Genomic DNA, 13,671 nt, shown 5'->3' on the forward strand with positions numbered 1-13,671 from the left:
ACATTTCCCTAAGCCCCCATGTTATTAAGTTCCTTGGCAACTTATTTCTCAAGGCTGGTATGAATTAGAATTCAGTATAGTAAACTTGTCTAGTTTTCATTTCTATCCCAAACAGAAGCAGAAGTTTTAATAATAATTACATCCTCTATATCCAGAAGCATATGGGGGATTGGAAGAATTTGCTCACAACACCCAGCAAACTTCCAGCTGTATAAATACTACAACAAATTTTAAGTCACAAAGAGAGAATTTTTTCGTGGGATTTTCCTTCTCAAGAGTCTTCAACTACCTTTTTTTTTTTTTTTTTTTTGTGAGGGAGATCAGCCCTGAGCTAACATCCATGCTAATCCTCCTCTTTTTGCTGAGGAAGACCGGCTCTGAGCTAACATCCACTGCCAATCCTCCTCCTTTTTTTCTTCCCCAAAGCCCCAGTAGATAGTTGTATGTCATAGTTGCACATTCTTCTAGTTGCTGTATGTGGGACGTGGCCTCAGTATGGCCCGACAAGCGGTGCGTCGGTGTGCGCCCGGGATCCGAACCCGGGCCACCAGTAGCGGAGCGCGTGCACTTAACCGCTAAGCCACCAGGCCGGCCCCAGAGTCTTTGACTACCTTTGGATTTCCAAAAACGTACTCCAACGCTCTAGGAAGTAGCAAACAAAGTCAGCGTCTTTATGAGAAACAGGAAAGGGACACCTTCTGTTGTTGTCCTCTTTTTTTAATTAATGATTTCTTCTTGGCTCATCCTGCTTTGTAATGAATGGGAAAATAATTTTGTTTACTGGCCTGGGAGATTGTCGAGAGTTGAGCTAAGCTACTCCATAGTGTTGCTGCCTCGCCATCCATTTTGTTTGGCCAAGCAGCCTTCGGGGGCCTTAAACTGACACTAGCCCCTCGTGAAATCGCGTGTCCTGGATAGCAGCCCACAGGCGTAAGCAAATGTAAGCTCCTGATGTGACTTCCCAGCAGTCTCCCCACCTCCCAGGGCCTTCCCTTTGTGCCCCCCTTAGATTAGATGCCTCATAGAGCTTACCAAAACTCTGCTCTTTTTGGTTTGTATTGACAAATCCAACCTTAGCCCAGGAACCCCACAGCACTCCACCCACGGACCCTAAGAAAGGCATGTGCCCCAAGTCTTGCCTTTCTCTCTGACTGCACCCTGCCTTTACCTCCCCATGTGGCCCCTCGAGGTATGCTGGGTACTTCCGCCAGCACCTGTGAGTAACTAAACTTCTCCACTTCAATTTCTCTTGTGGTCTGTTGTTGAACCACAGCTCACCAACATCGTGTGCTCCACTCAACAAATGTTAATTTTAAAAAGTCAGAACAGAGAATTAGGATGTAGTCATGTCAAAAAGGAGGAGAACAGACTAGAATTGGGAAATGGTCCAGCACTTTGATTCTTCAAGTTACTTATGGGTATTCAGAATTTTGTAAAATGACTTCATTTTGTTCACGCAGAGAATAGTACAGGAAAGCCCAGGAAGCTCATGAGAAAACTCAGTTGACCCCAAGGATGAACTAATTGAAAGAAGACCAAATAATTCTAGATTCATCAACTGAGTCCCAACAAGGCTCTGAAAGAGTTATAAAGACCTACAAAACTCAGTCCTGGGCTCTAAGACCTTGCAAAAGGAGCTGAGAGCAAAGGAAACTCAGATTGCTCACACTGCCTCCCTGAGAGGCGGGGTGAGATGGAAACGGGGGAGGACATTTCAGGTAGAGAAACAACATGCGCAAAAGTGCAAAAGGGGAAAGAAAGCAGCCTGGGTACATGTTAGAGGGCATTGAGCGGGGGCAGGAAGGCCGGCTAGGCTGGACTGTGGAGCCCTCAATGGAAAGGTAAAGAGGATGGAGTTTGTTCTGTGGGCAGAGAAGCTGCTGAGGGTTAGAGCTGGAGAACCACACAATCCAATCAGGGCTCCAGAGAGATAACTCTGATTTGACTTCGAGATGGTTGTGGAAGAAAGACTGAAGGAAGACAAGGACATTACTTGGAAGACAACTGGAATAGTCAGATATAATATGTGGCCAAATTAATTTTCTGACAGAAAGGGAGAAATATATAAAATAATGTTTTAATAATAATCATTGGTCTATTGCCATATCATGGCAATAGACCAATTATGGATGGTGGGAGAGAAAAGAAGACTCAAATGTGACTAACTGTTCATGCCTGAGTGGTAGGAGTTAGAAATCAGAAAGTCAACAGGGACCCTGGTACATTGTGGGTGGGAATGTAAAATGGTGCAGCCACTATGGAAAACAGCACAGAGGTTCCTCAAAAAATTGAAAATAGAACTACTGTATAATCCAGCAATCCCTCTTCTGGGTATTTATCCAAAAGAACTGAAATCAGGATCTTGAAGAAATATCTGCATGCCCATGTTCATAGTAGCATTATTCGCAATAGCCAAGATATGGAAACAACCTAAGTGTCCATCCTAAGATGAATGGATAAAGAAGATGGTACAGTCTGCCCTCCATATCTGAGGGTTTCACATCCACAGGTTTCACATCATCAAATTCAATCAACCACAGATCGAAAATAACCAAATACTGCACTGTATTTTTGATCTGAGTGTGGTTGAATCCATGGAAGCAGAACCTGCAAATATGGAAGGCCGACTCTAGGGACTTGAGCATCTGGGGATTTTGGTTTCCGTGGGGGGTCTTGGAACAAATTCCCCGCGGATACAGAGAGATGACTGTATATACATACAATGGATTATTCAGACTTAAAAAAGAAGGAAATCTTACCATTTATGACAACAGGGATAGACTTGGAGAACATTATGCTAAGTGAAATAAGCCACTCACAGAAGGACAATACTGCATGATTCCACTTATATGAGGCATCTAAAACAGTCAAAGGTATAAAAGTAGAAGATAGAATGGTGGTTACCAGGGGATGGGGAGAGGGGGAAATGGGGACTTGTTCACTGGGTATAAAATTATAGGTATGCCAAAGGAGTGAGTTCTAGCGATCTCCTGTACAACTTTGTGCCTATAGTTGACAATGAGGTATTGTGCACTTAAAAATTCATTAAGAGGGTAGATCTCACGTTAAATGTTCTTTCCACAAAAAAGAGAAGGAAGGGGAAAAAAAGACACACACTGCTCTGTGGAGCCAAAAACCATAATATTCATTGTTACATTACGCATAAACCAACATAATCCAACCTTGGATTACCCAGTTGACAGGGCCACAGCAGTACTTTGGGGCCAGGATGAGGCCAGGCTTTTTCCAACAATGCACGCAATGCTGCCCACCCAGTAGGGTCCCTCTTAAAGACAGTAAAGATGGTGGCAGCTGGAGGTTGGGTACACATATCAAACACTTCTCGAAGCTTCGAACGTTCAGCACGTGAGGCCCCGGGACCAGGGTCGTGGCTGGCTTTTCTCACCCGACATTCAAGTAGCAAATACGATGAGGCAGTTTCCCACAGGGGGGCGTCTTCGTTTTCAGAGTGCTGTGGCTGCTGCTTCCCTGTTGTTCCCTCCCTCCCTCCCCCTTTAAATACACTCCTCTTTCACTGGGTAGGAAGCCTCACTACTACCAGCTCTCAGGTTTGCTGGGACTGTTCAGGATTACTTTTTATTTTTTATTTTTGTGAGGAAGATCAGCCCTGAGCTAACATCCATGCTAATCCTCCTTTTTTTGCTGAGGAAGACCGGCTCTGAGCTAACATCTATTGCCAATCCTCCTCCTTTTTCTTTTTTTCCCCAAAGCCCCAGTAGATAGTTGTACGTCATAGCTGCACATCCTTCTAGTTGCTGTATGTGGGACGTGGCCTCAGCATGGCCGGAGAAGCCGTGCGTCGGTGCACGCCTGGATCTGAACCCAGGCCGCCAGTAGCGGAGTGGGCACACTTAACCACTAAGCCACGGGGCAGGCCCCTGTTCAGGATTTCTTGAGCTGACTTCAGGTGGTACAACTATTCACTGTAGAATGAATGGTAAAACAGGGGCTACTTCAGCTTCTTTCAAGACCATCAGGATTCTTAAGATAAAAGATCCCAAAGCAGGTTTTGTGTTAAAAACAAAAAACAAAAACCATGAAAAATGCTCATGCTTGTTTTCACAGAAGGAGAGCTCCACCTCCAGAAAGATGGGAAGGCAGCCGCAGGGGCTCACCAAGAGGGCTGCTCTGCCTCTGAGTCTTTTTAAAATTGATAGTGTGATCTAATCAGAGGGTGGATTTAAAGTCTAGGTGGGATAAAAGAATACGTAGATACTCTGGCACACCGTCATTAACTGGGCCACCGCCCAGACCGGAAAGAGATATCACTTTAGGAAGACTATAGAGGTCATTCTCAACCAGCCATTCAAAAATTATCATCAAGATCAATAAAAATATCTAACATTTGTAAGCTTCTTTATAACTTTTACCTGCACCTTTACCTCCATGATTTCATGTCAGTCTTACACAACACTGAGTTTGGTGGTATTATTCCAGGTTCACAGGTAAAGAAATTAAGTTCAACGAGATTAACAGATTTCCCCCATCGTTATACAACTTATAATAATAACCAAAATTTGCATAACTTTTTAAATACTCAGACTAATTTAAAAAGGTATCAATATGAGGAGGTGCTTGGCAGAGTAGCTGGCACACAGCAGGCCTCGACAGGGTTACTTGTCCCTTCTCGTTGCACACATTTTCATCTCTACAATGCTACTAAAGTGGAGTGATCTTCCCCATGTTACTGATGAGCAAGCCATGCTTCAAAGAACCAAATAACCTGTCCAAAGTCAGACAGCTAACAGGTGGCCACATCAAAATTTGAGAGACCTTAGCTTTTTGTGGCCTTCAAATGTAAAATTCAATTTGAATGTATGCCTAAGAAAGCTTTTACGTAACTGGTAAATTAGTTTAAACTTCCCTAGTATTTCAACAACTGGCACTCAACATAAGTACCTTCTCTGCTTCTAAAATGGTGTAGGACCAGTGAGTTTAACTAAAGCATGTTAGAGAGGGACGTATTTTAAAAAAACCCCACCACTGGGAGGTCAAGAGTACATGTGTTTGAATTCTGAAGTACTTATGCCAAGACAAATAGAAGGAAAATGATCATATACCAATCCATATGTGTTCACTTCCTCCTGTCTGGAGGAGGCGGCCACGGTGACAGAAGCAATTCAGCAGGAAGGGCCCTGTGTTCTGGAGCTCTAGTAAAGAGGAGACTAAGTTTTACTCATTAAAAACCCCCTGCACCTGGGGCACGCCCTCATTTCAGATCTGAGGCTGGAGTGATTTGTGGAAGGGAGGCCTTAATTAATGAAAATGCTAGGGTGTTATAGGAAGCGTTGACAATTTGGTAAGCGCTTTTACTTCTCTCTGAGTCAGTCCCATCATAGCCAAGAGTGAGTTACGACAGGTTTTTTAAAAGGGCATGGGGCCTCTTCTTCAACAACCAATGAAGAAGCAGAAAAGTCCACAATGAGGAAGGAATGATAACATGTTGGTGCCTTTAACTAGGCATAGAAGTAATTGGGGAAGCTAAAATGACGGTGCCCAGGCCCACGAGTCCGCTGCCCTGTCCTGGCAGGCAGACCAGCTCCTAGGCACTGAGCCTATAGGGGTGAACAAGATGACAAGCATCCAGGCCATGTGGAGCTTGGTCAGAAATAGACCTGGCCAGGAGGCCAGGAGGAACGCTCTGGAGGATCAGAAAATCATGTCAACTATGCTTTGGCCTGAGGATGCAGCAGAGTACCCTAGGGTGCTCCAGCCAATGCGCCAGCAATATGAGATCCAGGAGTCTCCAAGCCTAAATTCTGGAGAGAGGTGCTCCTGCCCCTTCCCATTCGGCTTACTCAAAGAGCACCTACTAAGCACTGAACATGAGCCGACTCTCCTCTTAAATGCCAGCGTTCAAAGGTGCGTAAGGCAACCTGTACTGCTGGCAAAACTTACCTTCAGATGAAAAAGTGAGACAGAAAGACAACTACCACACAGTGTGAGCCAGACTCCAGGTGGGACTCTGTTCCTGCACTCATATTCCCAGGAGGGGGCTCCTGATCAAACAGCATCTCAAGGTGTTCCCTCCCTCTCTCCCTCTCTCTCTCCACTCCTCTCCTCTCTCTCATTCCCTCCTTTCCCTGAGAGGAGAGACTTAGCTTGTCAACAAGCTTGGGAGACGGAATTGGCCCTGTGAGACTCAGTGCCCTCTGGCCTCTCCAGTCGGGTTCTGCCTGCAGGCCGAGGGGCGCCTTCTGGCCCGCTCTGGGCTGTGGGGTAAGCTCACCGGGGCAGGCTGGGCCCTGAAGAAGAAGAGTCCAGCACTCAACGAGCAGGTACCTAATTCTGTTTTGGAAAGAGGTATCAAGCCACTTTCTCCTGCCTTTACAAAGCTGACAGTTTGATTTCCCTCTGCCTGTCCTGGGTCTTATTCTCATTTCATTCTGAACCTGAGGGGGTAGCTCGCGGGTGCTCCTCACCAAACCCTAACATAGACCCAGGATTAAGCGGAACTTCCTGGAAGCGCAGAGCCTGACCCGCCCTTCCTCTCATTTCCAGATGTCTGCTGAATTTGATATCCACAGAACAAAGAAAGGAGTGGTTCCGTCTGCCTCTGGGGGTTGGGGATGCTTGACCGTCAAGAAGACATTTGAATGAAGCCTGGAAGGACCCTGAGTGAGCAAGAACAGCATTTCACTAAGCAGAGGCGGGACAAAGTGAAGCACGCGGGACAGAAGTGACAACCTGGGCAGAGAGTGAGACGGCCCCTCCGCGGGAGCCAAGTGAGTGCTAACCACAGGACTTCTCTCCAAGACCCGCCCACTTCCCACGCCCTTGTCCAGAACCAGAGTCAGCATTCTCTAGCTGAAGTCCACAGCTATCGCCTTCTGATGCCGTTATGGCCACTGAAAGACCCTCTAGATTTTCCTCATTGCCTTTATTTACCCAACTTCAAGTTGCATCATTTCTGGAAGATTCAGAGGCAGCCTGTCCATCTGACTCCTGCCATCACGTTAGGAGATTCGGCTGCAATCGGATGATCTGCCACAGCCCTGACATCTCAAAGAGTAGGTGTCTAATTATTTCAGTCCACCCTCACGGGATACAGTCACATGACTGTCATAGCATGACGCTTCCTCCACTACCTCTGAGAGGCTCCTCTCTGCTCAGAACTTACTCTGTTTGGGAGGAATTTCCTTTGGAGAAAATACGTAGAGATATGCATCTCTCTTTCAATCCTCAAAGTAATAAGCAGTTTCATTTTATAAGTCATCAAGAGAAAAGCTAATAATTGCAAGAGACAAAATCAAGCAGAGAGCTTTTCAGTGAACTCCTTTTATTTTCTAACTCAGATGACATTGAGAAACACTCACCTGAGGAACCTAGAATATGAGTCAAATTCATAGAGACAGAAAATGTAACAGTGGTTGCCGGGGGCTGCGGGGAGGGGAAATGGGGAGATGACTCTCCTGGTTTCTCACCTCTCTGATGGCGAGGTTTCACCCTCTAACCGTCAACAATCTCAAAGGGCTGAGCAGATTGTAGGGCCCCTCTCAGCCACCGCCACAACCACTCAGGGAGCTGGATGGTAAGGGCTCGTCCCCGGCCAAGACAGACACAATCCAGTCAGTGGTGTGTCTCTCTTCTCTACCTCATCACTGACAGTGAGGACACTCAGTTACCATTTCCCATCTCTTTGGGGCTTGGAGAGGCGAGCATCCTGCACTCTCTGACCGAGATATTCCAAATCTGGGGTCTGCAACACTTGTCAGCACGTGAGGTCAAAGAACCTCACGTGCTTAGCCTAAAGAACACTCCGACCTGTTCCATTCCCTTGTTATAACGCACACAAAATGTACCCTGGGAATGGAGTGGCCTAATTTTTGCCATTTCAGCCTCTCCTAACAGCACTGCACCATGCCTGCCATTATCATGTGGCAAATGCCCGAGAAAGTCCAAGACTTCTTGGTACACTCGGCCTCCACTGTTGCCACTCACTTAGGTATTCTCCTCAATGCCCTCGGAGCATCCCTGCCCTCCCTTCCTGCCACCTCTCCCAGCCTCACCCCTCACCACCAAGACCTCACAGCCAGCACCTCAACCCTTTGCCTCACTAGCCTTTGGACACCCCTAGCCCAATGATCTCCAGTGCTGGGGTAACTCGCCATGTGTTCTCTCTGCACCTGCTCCTTGCTGGGGAAAATCATATGATGGTGCTTGTCGCCTACGGACCAACCTGGGATTGCCAGCATCTGTTGCTTTTGTCATCCATGGGCCTTTCACAACTGGTCCCAGTGTATGCTTTCAAATTCATCTTTTGTTACTTTCCTAGTGAAGTCGTTCACTCCAGCCGAAATGGTTTCTTCCTGGACCTGTGCACATGTCCCATTATCTTTTTTTTTTAATTGTGGCAAAATACACTTATAAAATTTACCATCTTTATACTTCAGTAGTATTAAGTACATTCATGATATTGTGCAGCCATCACCACCATCCATCTCAAGAACTCTTTTCATCTTGCAAAACTGAAACTTGGTACTCATTAAACAACAACTTCCCATTTTCCCTTCCCCTCAGCCCCTGGCAACCACCATTCTGCTTTCTGTCTCCATAATTTTGACTCCACATAAGTGGAATCATACAGTATTTGTCTTTTTGTGATTGGCTTATTTCACTTAGCATAATGTTTATCTGTGTTGTAGCACGTTGGAGAATTTCCTTTTTTTTTTTTTTTGAGGAAGATTGGCCCTGAGCTAACATCTGTTGCCAAACTTCCTCCTTTCTTTTTCTCTCCCCAAAAGCCCAGTAGATAGTTGTATGTCGTAGGTGTACATCCTTCTAGTTGCTCTATGTGGGATGCCGCCTCAGCATAGCTTGATGAGCGGTGCAGGTCCGTACCCAGGACCCAAACCCGTGAACCCAGGCAGTGAAAGCAGAGCACACAAACTTAACCACTACACCACCAGGCTGGCCCCTAGAATTTCCTTCTTTTTAAGGCTGAATAATAGTCCATTGTATGTATTGTGGAAATTAACAAACGGAAACCTCATAAAAATGGAGGGAGGCCAAAAGGGGGAGCTCCCATGCTCTAATCAATAGCAGAGCACAACAGAAAGAAGAAAGACTTTCTCTTGACTGGCAAGAAGTTCAGCCAGTGAGAGACTGTCACAACTCAACCAATGAAAAGCCACTATACTTCAAACTCTCAATTCTTCCAATGGGATCTTAGCTTACAATAGCCCTCTCAACTTCCTCTTCCCCTCTGTAAAGAGTTTCTCTTCCTCTTGCTGCTAGGGACTTGCAGGTGGCTTGCCATGGTTGCAGACCCTGAATTGCAATTATTTGCTGATCCCAAATAAAACCGTTTTTGCTGGAGAAATAACTGGCTGTGTATTTGTTTAAGGTCAACAGTATATACTACATTTTGCTTAACCATTCATCTGTTGATGGTCACTTGAGTTGCTTCCATGGTTTAGCTACTGTGAATAACGCTGCTATGAACATGGGTATACAAACAGCTCTTGAAGACCCTGCTTTCAGTTCTTTTGGGTATGTACTCAAATGTGGAATTGCTGGATCATATGGTAAATCTATTTTTAATTTTTTGAAGAACTGCCATGCTGTTTTCCACAGTGGCTGCACCATTTTGCATTCCCACCAATAGTGCACAAGAATTCCAATTTCTCCACATCCTCATCAGCACTTCTTATTTCCTAGTTTTTTCTTAGTAGTCATTCTAATGGGTGTGAGGTGTTATCTCACTGTAGTTTTCATTTGCATTTCCCTAATGATTGCTGACAGTGAGCATTTTTTCACATGCTTATTGGCCATTTGTATGTCTTCTTTGGAGAAATGTCTATTCAAGTCCTTTGCCCATTTTTGAATTGGATTGGTTTTTTGTTGTTGAGTTTTAGGAGTTCTCTATATATTCGGGATATTAATCCCTTATTGGGTATATGATTTGCAAATATTTTCTCTCGTTCTGTTGGTTGCCTTTTCACTCTGTTGATAGCCTCCTTGGATGCATAAAAGTTTTTAATTTTCATGAAGTCCAATTTGTCTATTTTTTCTTTTGTTGCCTGTCCCTTTGGTGTCATATCCAAGAAATCATTGCAAATCCACTGTCATGAAGCTTTAGCCCTATGTTTTCTTCTAAAAGTAATAATTTTAGCTCTTACATTTAGGCCTTTGATACATTTTGAGTTAATTTTTGTTTATGGTGTTAGGTAAGGGTATAACTTCATTTTTTTGCATGTGGAGATCCAGTTTTCTCAGCATCATTTGTTGAAAAGACTGTTCTTTCCCCAGTGAATGGTCTTGGCACCCTTATCAAAAATCACTTGATTATCCATGTGAGGGTTTATTTCTGGGCTCCTTATTCTGCTCCATTGTTCTGTAAGTCCGTCTTTACACCAATACTACAATGTTGATTACTGTAGCTTTGTAGTAAGTTTTGAAATGAGGAAGTTTTGTGCTCCAATTCTGTTCTTTATCAAGTTTGTTTTGGCTCTTCAGCTTCCATATGAATTTTAGGAGGGATTTTTCTATTTTTGAAAAAAAGTCATTGGGTTTTTGATAGGGATTGTATTGAATCTGTAGATCACTTGGTGTAGCACTGACATTTCAATAATATTAGGTCTTCCAATCCATGAACATGGAAAGTGTTCCTATTTAATTTTGTCTTCTTTAATATCTTTCAGCAATGTTTTGCAGTTTTCATTGTACAGATCTTTCACCTCCTTGGTTATGTTAATTCTTAAGTTTTTCATTCTTTTTGATGTTATTATAAGTGGAACTGTTTTTTTTATTTCCTTGTCAGATTTCTCATTGTTTGTGTATAGAAATGCAACTGTTTTTCTTTTTTGTGTGTGTTGACTTTGTATCCTGCTACTCTGTTGAATACATTTATTAATTCTAATACATTTTGTGGAATCCTTAGGGTTTTCTACATATAAGATCATATTATCCGCAAACAAAGATAACTTTACTTCTTCCTTTCCAATTTTGGTAACTTTTATTTCTTTTTCTTGTCTACTTGCTCTGGCTAGAACTTCCAGTACTGTGTTGAACAGAAGCAGTGAAAGCAAGCATCCTTGCCTTGTTCCTGACGTTAGAGGAAAAGCTTTCAGTCTTTCCCCATTAAGTATAATGTTCACTGTGGGTTTTTCATATATGGCTTTTATTATGTTGAAGTAGCTTCCTTCTATTCTTAGTGTTGAGTGTTTTTATCATGAAATGGTGTTGAATTTTGTCAAATGCTTTTGCGACATCAGTTGAGATAATCATATTTTTTTTTCTTCTTTCTGTTGATGTGGTGTATTACATTGATCAATTTGCATATGTTGAACCATCCTTGCATTCCAGGAAATCAGTCCCACTTGGTCATGGCATATAATCCTTTTAATATGCTGCTGAATTCTGTTTGCTAGTATTTTGTCGAGGATTTTTGTATCAGTGTTCATAAGAGATATTGGTCTGTAGTTTTCCTTTCTTGTAGTGTCCTTTGTTTGTTTGTTTTGTTTTTGTGAGGAAGATCAGCCCTGAGCTAACATCTGGCAATCCTCCTCTTTTTTTTCACTGAGGAAGACTGGCCCTGGGCTAACATCCATGCCCATCTTCCTCCACTTTATATGGGACACCACCACAGCTTGGCTTGACAAGCAGTGCTTTGGTGGGCATCTGGGATCCAAACCCAAGGCCTCCACAGTGGAGCGCACGCACTTAATCGCTACGCCACCAGGCCGGCCCCTCTTGTAGTGTCTTTGTTTGGCTTTGGTATCAGGGTAATGTTGGCCTCATAGAGTGAGATAGGAAGTGTTCTCTCCTTTCCAATTTTTTGGAAAAGTTTGAGAAGGTTTGGTATTAGTTCTTTTTTAAATGTTTGGTAGAATTCACTAGTGAAACCATCAGATCCAGGGCTTTTCTTTGTTGGGAGACTTTGGATTACTCTTTCAATCTCCTTAATAGTTATAACTCTAGTCAGATTTTGTATTTCTTTGTGATTTAATCTTGGTAGGTTTGAGGTTTCTAGGAATTTGTCCATTGCATATAGGTTATCCACTCTATCAGCACACAATTGTTCATAATATTCTCTTAAAATCATTTTTATTTCTGTAGATTTGGTAGTAATGTCCCCACTTTCATTTCTGATTTTAGTAATTTTGAGTCTTCTCTCTTCTTTTTCTTAATCCATCTAGTTAAAAATTTGACAATTTTGTTGATCTTTTTAAAGGACCAACTTTTGGTTTCACTAATTTTCTCTGTTGTTTTTCTATTTTCTATTTCATTTATCTCTCTTCAATATTTGTTGTTTCCTTCCTTCTGCTAGCTTTGGGTTTAGTTTGTTTTTCTTTTTCTAGTTCCTCCTCCATTCAGATTTGTGCACAGCTCCCACAAATTCTGCCATTCCTCCACAGCATGTTGTTCCTTCTTCTGCCTTCTCTGGGCATTTTTTCCAGCGTGGTTTGCCCAGCCCCGCTTCATCCTGACTAGCCAAGCAAGGGATTATAGATACTTAGAAAATGTGCATCAAAAGAAAAGAAAGAACAGCTGCAAAGGAACTTTCTAGCAGATTAATCTAAAGTTTCTGTGTACAACACGTAACTCTCAACAAAGATGATTCAGTTAATACACTCCAAATGCTTATATTAGTTGAATATAATCATTTGTGTAAGAATAATGTAATTCTTAAACTATTCATGAAATTGTATGCTGCAGTAACAAGATTAGTAGTCAAGTCTGATTTCTTTGCCTTACTGTTACTATGTTGACAAAGCAAACTGCCACAGGAGATGGAATCTCAAATTATTGGATTTAACTCTGCAAAAAAAAAAAAAAAGATTCTTTATAATGCATACCGTATTGATAAATAAATGTATCAACCTAGTGTTCTGATTTAAATTTTTTGCTACTTTAAATTGTGGAAAAATTATATTCCAGCAGAATTCTTTTTTCAGTCTAGTAGTTCTGGAAAGCTCTACTTCTACTTATTCTGATTGAACTGACATCTCTGCCACCCTCTGTTCTGACCACCCAACTTTCTGCAATTAGGTTAATTAGCCAACAAGAGTTAGGTATGGGTCATACAATTGCACAGCTCAGGGAATTTCCACAGTACACATTCCCAATGCCTGCAGAGCCCATACGAAATGAACAAATCTTATTTTTTCACATGCAAAATAAGAAACTGACCGCTGCATGTTTATACTTTCCTCCCAATTGAAATCACTTTATAGACATTATCTCATGGATTCTCATAATCTTGCAAGAGTTAAAAAAGAAAACAGGCGCTCAGGAAGCTGAAGAACTACCTTCTAGTGAAACGGGAACATGAGGTATTGGACCATTAAGCTGGGCCTGTCTGGTTTGAAGGGAAATCATGAAGATTGACACTCCACAGCCTGAGACAGGTCTACTGTTAAATTCAGAAGCAGATATCCTGTTCTATATTCCTTCCTTTTTGCAGTGTAACCTCTGAGGTAAATACTCACGAGAGACTGGAACTGTAGATTTCTAAACCATTATCAGCATCAGGAAACATGTTCTAGATTCTCCTCCCACTCCACTCTGGAGTTCAGTCATACAGTGAGGAGTTAATACATCAGACCAGCTGAGCTGGGGTCTGCAGAGCAAGGGGTGGTGATGTGGGGGGCAAAGGCAGAAAAAGGTCAACACTATGACTCTTCACACTGGTTTGAAGACCTTGAG

The sequence above is a fragment of the Ceratotherium simum genome, chromosome 10 (genome assembly GCF_057802395.1).
Source record: "Ceratotherium simum simum isolate JZ-2026a chromosome 10, ASM5780239v1, whole genome shotgun sequence".
Taxonomy (NCBI): Eukaryota; Metazoa; Chordata; class Mammalia; order Perissodactyla; family Rhinocerotidae; genus Ceratotherium; species Ceratotherium simum.